The 10,331-nt window shown below is 34.1% G+C and overlaps 1 long non-coding RNA gene across 1 annotated transcript in view; it reads right to left on the bottom strand.

Moving 5' to 3' along the window:
* Nucleotides 1-353: 353 nt before the first annotated feature.
* Nucleotides 354-10,331, bottom strand: part of LOC115886680 — a 252,673-nt gene continuing 242,695 nt past the window's right edge. The window contains exon 4 of the long non-coding RNA XR_004050926.1: nt 354-412. This is a non-coding gene — a long non-coding RNA (uncharacterized LOC115886680). The remainder of the gene's footprint in view (nt 413-10,331) is intronic.

Here is a 10,331-nt window from a genome sequence, read left to right as displayed (position 1 = left end):
ATAAACATTCAATTTTTAATCAATGGTAATAGAGTTTTAATCAGCTTCTGTTAATCATCCAACGCGTTCAGTGTTTAAAGTGTTTTGGAGTAATATGGTAAAATAATATGGTGAAATTGTTTGAAGTATATGGTGAAAAAAGACACTATTTCGCAGTGTTAGATCTAATTGTATTTTATATGGCTTTAAGATCTTGAAATTTACAAAAATTAAAATCATTTATACGGGATTTCCATATTATTGTATGAGTCTATCGATCTTGCTAATGTCCTTATAATAATACTAGAAGATTTAAATTAGTAAATCACTTAATTATTCTACATTTTGATTAAACATATAATGGTGGTACTTACCCCAGGTTCAAGTGACAGCACCGTAAGCCCAAATTGTAACAAATATAGCCATAGTAGACCTGAAACGAAATTATAAGAATTATTAAAGGCATTCGCAATAAAATTTATTTATTAATCCTCTACAAACTTGTAAGCCTTGCTTAATAGAATATAAATAAATTGAATCATCTGGACTAGAATTTCATGATATTTTATAGCAAAGGTTTTGCAAGTACGTTCTGAAAAGTTTAAGGTTAAATACTTATCAGCCAACACCTGCAATTAGATTATGTTTGCAAGGTAATATGCTATAGGTTATTGAACATTTAAGAAGGAAATGTATACTTAAAACAACTATTTATATTAAAAATCTGTCTCAAACATATACTAGTATACTGTTTGACATAGAAATTGCGACACCCGGTAAATGTAAATTTGTTTTATTAATATTTTAGGAAGTAGTTGGTATATTTCTCTGCAGAGAAATAGAGAAAAGTATTATCAACGCAAAAAAAAATAATCGGATGTCTAAATGGAATCTTATGGAGCAAATCAATAACAAAGCGAAGGAAATTCAAAACTATACAAAACCATGATAAAGAGCAACCTCCTGTATGTAGCAGAAACATGGAGAATAACAACTAAAAAATACAAGAAGAGGATAGAGGCCGTATAAATGGATGCTATTCAGAAGATCAATAGGAATTTCAAGACAACAACGAATAAAAAATAATACCATAAAAATAAATAAAATGGGTATAGAAGGTACGATAACACAGATATAGAGAAAGCAGCGGATCAGGTACGGACATGAGCGAATGAAGGGTACTAGATGACCCAAGAAAATAATCAATTGGGCAATCAAAGGGCACAAGAAAACAGGGAAGACCGAACTGAATGGCAAAAGAGCATACACACAAAGCGATGAGTGAAAGAAACCTGTCAACAGAGGATTGTCGAATAGAACAGGTATTGAGTATCGTACAACGTCGAAAAACGTTCTAAAACCGACGTTGTTTGGTATAAATATGAATAACAATTAATTGAAAGGGGATTTAACAATGCAATAGTGAGTTGCACCTCAACGTAAGTTTCCAAATTCTGTAACTCTTCGCGGCATGCTGCGAATGAGATGATCGATATCTTCCTGTGGTAGGTCTCCTAAGCTAAGGTTACCACGTGACCTAGACGTTGTACATCCAGTATAAGATGTGGCAACCGACTCAGCCGTTTTTGGCCTATCAGATCCCAGACATGTTCAATAGGTGATAAGTCTGGTGACGTTGTAATTCACGGGAGAAAGGCGATATTAGCTTGTCGGAGGAAGTTTTTAGTAACAGCGGTAAGTTTTTAGTAATGCGACAGGCAGGTTGTAACACGCTATTAATGTAGGATTGCGCGTTCGATATTCTGTTTATAAAAACTAGGGGTGGGCTGCTCAATTGTTATAGTATCACAAACTGTAACGCCCCTAGTAGGCGCAGTCTCACGCTCATATCAATGAATGGAAATAAATATCAACATAGACAAAATAAACTGGGATGATCACAAAAACCCCCATAAATATTTTGGAATTGAAACTTAAATTTAGCGTCAGATGGACATTCTGAAGCAGTCAACAGGGGACGCTGAAGGAACAAATAATGAAAAAAGTCGAATCCTTTGAGCTATGCTAAAAAACAATGCTCGAATCATCATCATCATCATTAAGCTTATTCCGTCCACTGCTGAAAAGCCTCCCTACTCTAGCCATATGTTTTGCTATTTTGTGCCACTTGTATCCACTTTTCGAAATAGTTTCTTATCTGTCCATCGACAAGGAGGTCGTCCTCTGTTTCTATAGTCTTAATGTCTCCACACAGGATCAAACCATCGGCCCAGTCTTGGTACAGAACTGGTTCAGTATCAAAGATCTGGGCCAACTATGCATACTCAGTTTTGGCCCAGCTTTGGGAATAGCTTTGAATTATAATCAAGTCGTGCCAGGTTGGTTGTCAAAATTGGGCCAACCAGATCACCAAGGCGGGCGATGTTTGATTACCAGTGTTGGGCCAAACTAATCACCAAACCAATTTTGATCCCCACAAGAAGCCAAGTTTGATCACCACTGTTGGCTATTTGTATACTCAGTTTTGGCCCGACTGTGGTTGCGTGGTGCTATTGTGGTTGTCGAACAAAACATCGGGGGAGACTTTGAACTGACGTTGGGCCATCACTGATCGTCAAGGCTGGCCAGCCTGGCTTTGAAATGTCAAGACCGGGCCACGTTTGATCGCCGAGAGTTTAATTGTCGAGTTTCATCCAGCAGCAAAAAACAATTGTTTTTGAACCCAGCATTTGAATAGAGCCACACAAATAATTACATTCATATATTTAGATTAGATTTGAGAAAAGCATTTAACAGCCGTACATATGCTTCTGCTTAAAGCTGTCAAGCCACAAATAGGAATCAACCGATTCAGCTGTCGCCGTAGAATGGTCGGAGCTGAGATTCTTAGTGTTGGGCCAAAAGTTGGGTGAATTAAGAGATGGCTAAGACTTGATTTCCCCTGTGCCGTGGCCCAAGATAGGGGTGAACATAGTATTAGCCAAGCCTGAATTACCCAGCTTTTGACCAATCTTTGCGTGCCGAAGCCTGGTTTCCTGCGACTGGGCCACATCTTCGTTGCCAGTCCCCTGCTGTTTCAACCACGGGGACTCATGGGTCGCTATTCGCCCAATTCCACTTAATAAACCCTAACGTAACGGAACCTCTACGCGCTGGAGCTATGGAGACTCGGTTTATATTCAATACTAGAATTTAAAGGACTAATAAAATATAGGATCTTCTTTTCAATGCGCAGTAGGGAACGCAACGTTTACAGGCAGCCAAACGGGCCGCATGCTGTTCCAGAAAGCATAGTAAACGATATATTAAAGAGCCAGCTTTCTTAAAATAATTTGTTTTCCCTGACGTTGCCAGCCTCTCGTATTATGGCACGAATGGTTGTCCTCTCGGCGCACCTAGTTTTAATCGTACTGGTGTTTTCCCCATTTTCCCAATACCAGAATTCGTATTCGCCGTTTTTTTGTCAATCTGCAGATGTTCATTGAGGAGACTGGGATATAGTTTTACAATTCATAACATGATAATGCGAGTGACTTCGAGTATAGTTGATTATTTCAAAATCATTTCTATATCTCGATCTCAATAAAGGCTGCATATTTTTAAATAATCGATATTGATAATTACAGCTTTATATAAATATTACTAAATAATAAGAACATAAATAATACCTTGTTTCTGCAGACTGTACGATCAAGTATCATTTTCCGGTTTTGGCTGCAAATAATTATTATTTAAATTCAGATAGTAAATGGCAAATTACCGTATAACTGTAACTGGGAGGCCAAACGCAAGTATTATTTATAGCATTTATTTCTGTTCGAGAAAATTATAGTCACTACAGAAATCGGTGACTTATTACTGTGCAATACAGTGAGATATTTTTTTATTTTTTTTTTTAAATATGTCAAGTGTCCAATATTATCTTTGAATAAGAAGACTAAGGAAGGAGCATAATGATATCTATGTATTCATGCATGGTGGGCGGAAAAGCCACCATTAAAGCTCTCTAGGGTGGGGATCCTTGACAGTTCTGTTTGACGATTCATTTGACACATTTGAATTTGATTTGAAATTTTGTGGATTTGTTTTTACGGAGCTTATTTTATGTTATTTATTATTTAATTTACTACTGATAAGGTAAAGGTAAATCTAGATGGAAATTGTGGCAGAACTTAAATTAACAGTGACACTATCGCGATTTATCGAAAAGACTCTCAAAATAGTTGGTTGTGTAGCGTGCGGTAATCTCGGCAAAATTGAGGAAATAATGGGAACACCTTTTCGCTAGTAAGTGACTATATAATATACATACGTGTAAACCGACTGGTTTATGAAATTCACTTAAATTAACTAAATTATATATTTTTCTTGCATTTTAGCTTATTTATTATTTGTCAAAGATTAGATGTCAAAGAATTTAGATACGTTAATTTGACTTAATTGCTTCAGTAGCGTATCGGAGTTTGTGTTAATAAATACTTATTATAACTTATCTATTTTTTATTAGAATTATATATTTTTATAACAATTTTAATAACCACTCAACATTTATTCACAACGTAAAATAAACAACAAATTATTGAGTCTACCCACGTTCAATTCTACATCATAGTTTTACATTTTTTAAATAAAATTAGAACGACACTGATAAACCGGAATTTAAGTCGGCCATATTTGAGGCCCATCGGTGTACCTAAGATTTTTGATATGCTCCTTCCTTAGTCTTCTTATTCAAAGAATATTACGATACACACAGTTTGTATTTCAAAGTTCTATTGGTATCATATTTTAATTGTCTTCAAATTCTTAAAAATTCAAAATTCTTCAAATTTAGATAATCTCTATACAGTTTTCTCCACAATATTTTTTTTATTTAATCACTTATCAGTCAAATTTTAAATATATTTATTTCCTGCTATACGTTCCAGTTGTACCAACTTATTTCTTTGTAAAATAAAATAAACTACTTTGAAATTAAAATGACAGACACATCTATCACTGTCAAGGATCTTGTCGTTGGTCAGATTATACATTTTATTGTATTGTAAACGCCACGAATGTTTGGGAGTGATTCATCGCTTGATGAAGTTAGAATCGACACACGCGCGCTATCATTTTTACATTAAAAACGTAAATTGTTACCGCAGACGTAGGTTTTTAAAGTCCCGGTTCAATCATCTCTGCGCTCTCCTACTTATTCTAAAATGTTATCGTGATTGGCCAAAGACGATACTATATCGCGTTTCTTTGATTGATTCATTTTTAGGCATTCAGTCCCATTGGTGTGCTTGCAGTGCGACCAATGGGGGCATTCCATTTAATATTTATAACCAAATATATGTTTTGGACAAGATTTTGACAGTTAAAACAACAACAAAGAATATACCTAGCTAGAAAAAGAATGGACTCTGCCATATCGGAAAAATGGTCCTACAGAAGTGGCGCTACTATTGAGTAGGGCTTGTTTTAAATGGATCGCTGGGCTTTTTAAATTAGCGTATTTATTGAATTTTACTCTAAAATAATTAAATTTGATTATTAAATCTTATTTTTTACACAAATTCAACAATACTAATAACAAGTATCGTTGTGATGTGTAAAAAATAAGATTTAACAATATAATGTATACAATTATTAAATAAAATTAAAGCCAAACATGTGTAATATTTATTATTTAAAGTTTTTATTTATAAGTCAAATATTTAAACATCGTACATTATAATAAAACAAGACCAACGTAATACGCCCAAAGTTTTGTAAATGGAGTAAATATAAATAGGTACTTAAATGATGGCAAAAATAAAAGACTTACATTATATTTTTGGAGCCACAAACAAAAGGAATTGTCTGAACATTTTGATAATCATTTATTTGATAATATTATGATTATGACAACGACAATATTTTGAGAATTTGACAATAATATGACAATGGCTGTTGGAAACTATGGAAACTACAAAAAAATCTGATTTAACGCCATCTGGCAATAACTAGTAGCAACTTCTTAACCTAAAATTAATTGCACTACCACCTAGTGGTTAGGGCTGGAACTATTTTATTTAAGATTTCCGTGGAAACGGTGGAACCGCTTTTGCTATTTCACTTTCCCGCCCCTGAACAAATTACAACAGATTATATATTGATTATTATATGACTTGAAACACCACGGCACTGGAATTAAGTTTTATGTGGCCAAACATTCGTGGCGTTTACTATATCAATTAAAGTAGTTCCAAGAGATATGCCTTATATTTGTAATTCGTAATATTTTAACTCCAAAAGGCTCAAAAAAATATTTTTTAAAGAATCATCTTGTATTGCTTAAATAAATCACGCCTTCAAACTCTTCCTGTAATAGTTATAGGTGATATTAATAGCTAAATATTCTATTTTCATGCCAAGCGAATATAATCATTAACTCTTTAAACTAATTAAATCAATCTGGCTGTCTTACACCGTGAAATTAATTACGTAATATCTAAAATTTATGTAAAAGTTAATAAATCGCCAGTGTGTAGCAACAACAAACAACTTTAAAAGGTTAGTTGAACACGGCTGAACGTGAATCTTCAATCTTCTCTCTCCTGACATCTATAAATTTAATCGATTGAAAATACAGCTTTATCGCAAAAAATGTCAATAATTTTCATGTGCAATTTTAACAGTAGATTTTTTTTAAAAAGAAGAATTTTCTAAAGGATTTTTTCGGTTAGTAAATGTACAGGGTGTCTCATTTTCGTGTGTTGGGATACAAAGATGCGGTTTCTGCATTATTTCTTCTTCTCCTTTTTTGATGAATTTTACGACTCCCCTAGTATCTCTTTTATCTTATAATTTATCGAAAAAATGACAATTGACATTCATAAGGATTTTCATGTAGAATTAAGTGACGTAACTAGTTTTTCGCTAGAAGCTGTCATTCATGAAATGTTACTCAAACCTATGTGTGTGTGTGAAATGGATTTACTCTGTATTTTTTTTTATGTTACTTCTGCCTTTTGGTGAGCTCTCTACAACATTGTACTTATTTTCATAGATAATATATTTTTATCTTTTAACATACATGGCCGGTTAAAATTAGTTAATTCAAAACTATAGAATAATTTATTCAACGTAAAATTTGATTATTACTTTCATTAGTTTCCTTGTGTAGTTATTGCACAAGTGCTAACTAATTAGTAATAACTAATAGTGTAATAAATTAGTGCTAACTAATTAGTTAATAAACCTAAAATTTAAGCCCGAAACTTCGTAAAAACTGAGATATTCACCAATCTTATTAACCGCTTCTTCTTCTTAAGGTGCCGCAGATTCCTGAGTAGGCGTCCATCTTTTTCTTCCTCATCAGATGGTTCTATTAACTGCAGACTTGAGTGCTTGAAGTCCTGTATGCCTGTCCAATGACGAATATTTCTCAGCCAGGATAGCTTCCTTCGGCCTATTCCCTTTGCCCCCTAATTTAATTCTGGAGAATCAGACGCTGAAAGTGATAGCGTTCTTACGTAGTATGTGTCCCAAATAGGCTTATTTTCCTTTCTCTGATGATTTCGAAGAGTTCACGTTCTTCCAGACCAGCTCTTCTGAGAATGTCTTCATTCCTCACACGGCTTGTCGATCCAGGGCACTTTAGCATTCACCAGTCCACATTTCAGTTTCCACCTGTTTATTGTTGCTACCACTGTCCATGCTTCCACACCATATAACAAAACGGACAGACATAGCACTTCACCATTCTGTATCTGGGTCGAAGTTCAAGTTCGCAGTCTTAGAAAAGTAGATCTTGCTTGTCTGACTCTGCATTTGATCTCCTGATCTGGATCCCATGTTTCGTTAACCATGCATCCCAAATAGTTTAAATTGTGTGACCTGTTTATTTACGATGACCTCTCCATTTAAGCAAATTCTGGTGTTCGGAATATCGTTTAAGCACAGCCATAAATTTAGTTTTTGTAGTATTTATGTTTAAAACCCAGTCTTTGGCTTTCATTGTTAACTCCATTTAGAAGGATTTGAGATCATTTGCATTGTCTGCCAATATCACTGTGTCATCCCATATTGATATTATTAATTGGAATGCTATTTATTTTCGCACCAACGTGACCATTCGGCAGTGACCCAGTGAATGCTCTTCCACATATAAATTGAACAACATTGGAGACAGAATACACCCTTGCCTTACAAAAATCTTCAGTTACTCCCACGCTATGTATACGAATTTCAGCTTTTTTGTTCAATACAAATTACTGATGAGCCTTATATCTTCCATCAAGTCTCAAGTATCTGAGGTTAAGTTCTGATATAAGGAGGTTATGTTTAACGCGTGTTATCGAGCGCCTTTTCATAGTTCATATAAAGCACATGAAGACATCTTTTCTCTGATCTTGGCAATTCTGTACTAAAGTTTGAAGACTTGAATATGGGCTTCTAGTACCAAAGCCGTTCTTAAATCCAAATTGACTTTCTCCACTTACTTCTGTCACAATTTTTGTAGAGTCTTGTATGCAGCACCCGTAGAAAGAGCTTAAGAAAGTGGCTCTTTATACTAATAAGACTATACTCTTTTACACGAAGCTGCGTTACTGGACTTGACAGCGTGATATACGTAGAACGAAGCCAGTCTTCAGGAATGTGACCGGTGTCATATTGAAAAAGCTGTACTATAGTTTCTAAGTTTTGTTCATTAATTAAGTGAACGTTTCCGAATACATATCTAGATAATATAATAATATTATTGCGTAATTCTGAAGAATCCCCAAACGTGCGGTCTGGGCATACCGCTACTTATGCTATTTTTTATGTTTAACACAGAAGGAGTTTTATTGGGAGCATTTATTTTTTTATTTTTCTATAGAATAAGAAAAATACCAAAATACATTTAAATAAATACTAATATATCATAACCAGTGTATTATAGATAATTTAATTATATCGCCCCGTCCGTCGGTTTGATACATTTATTTTGCAGATTTTTTCACTTCTGTACAACACTCATTAATAATAAGCCTTACTTCGTAACCTTAGTTTATATTTACAACCAGTTGTTCGTATTTTCAGACAATTTTCCAAGCCGTTATCACCTGGTGGTTCATATTCATTAGTACCACATATATTTTTCAATTGTATGTCTTTAATTGTATGAATAGTATGTTGTCTTATGTTATCTATGTATCGTATGTTATCTGTGTTGTTATACACAATTCGTGTTAGTTTCAATTTTCTTTACAGATATTCGTTTGGAAGCAAAGATCGATAATCAAATTTCGTGCCTAATCTTTGAAGAACTTTAGTTTGAATCAAAACAGGGTTGGGAGAATTGTCAGATCAATGGCTTGGAACACCATCAAAAGGAAAATTTCACTCCTACAGCTCCCAGTGGATGACATACCAAGAATGTGCAACTTTGAGAATCACCTCACTATAGTATTGGGCAATTGAAAGTGAGAAACGTTTGCTCAGCAACAAGTTATAATTCCAGGAACCTATACCCCCCTCCCATACCTTCTACTGTTACAAAGTGACCATTTCAGACAGAGTTAAATGTATATTTTTGCTATAGTCAATTTAATCCTTGGCTTAACATTCTGTATATACACTGAACGACCAATAAAATCTATATGTACAAGAAATAATTGAATATAATAAATACCTTAGGTTTAAAAGTTCTCTAAGCTTTTCCCAATTAAACCCGATCACGCGACACTATTTCTTTCTAAGTCCGAAAGTAAAATTCTTTAATAATATGTATGGCTCTAGCTAGCCGTACCAGCATGTATGTGAGGTTACTAATTAAATGTCTATATATACTGCATAGCTGATTAAGCTAATTTTGCGGATAATTGTTTTAAATCGTTAAATAATCGCTTCACTAGTCACAAAGTGAATGTAAATTGCCACAGTGCCGCGTGTCATTTGCTTATTTCAATGCATTTTTTCCTCAAAACAATTCGAATTTTTGCAATAAAACGTTTACATTTTACGAATATTTGTAGCGAGGAAATTAAGCAGCTTTTAATGGTACTTGGTCAATTTGGTCGTTAAATTTTCGTTTAATGTTTATTATATCTCCAGCGGAAATTCTAAATGATTAGAAATTGGTTCTTGAAGAGTGGGTTTCCAGACGATTTATACAGGGTAAGTCTTAAACAAGTGCAAATATTTTTAGTATATATTATCAAAATTAGAACTTAAGTATCTTGTAATGAGGATTCAATATAATTTATCAGATTGAAATAAATACTGTCCTAAGGGTAAACACTACCCTTGAAAACGGTTAGAATAGAATAATAATCCTCCTCCTGTTCGCTGGTATAATAGTGAGCTCAAAGAAAAAGAAGGCAAAATGCAAGCTGTGCATTGCTGACGATCAAATAGTGTAGAGTATAGCCTTACCA

This window comes from Sitophilus oryzae, unplaced genomic scaffold (assembly GCF_002938485.1).
Source record: "Sitophilus oryzae breed Bouriz unplaced genomic scaffold, Soryzae_2.0 scaffold_1146_pilon_pilon, whole genome shotgun sequence".
Classification (NCBI taxonomy): Eukaryota; Metazoa; Arthropoda; class Insecta; order Coleoptera; family Curculionidae; genus Sitophilus; species Sitophilus oryzae.
The sequence above is the reverse complement of the archived record's forward strand: the minus strand, read 5'-3'. Positions and strand labels throughout refer to the sequence as shown.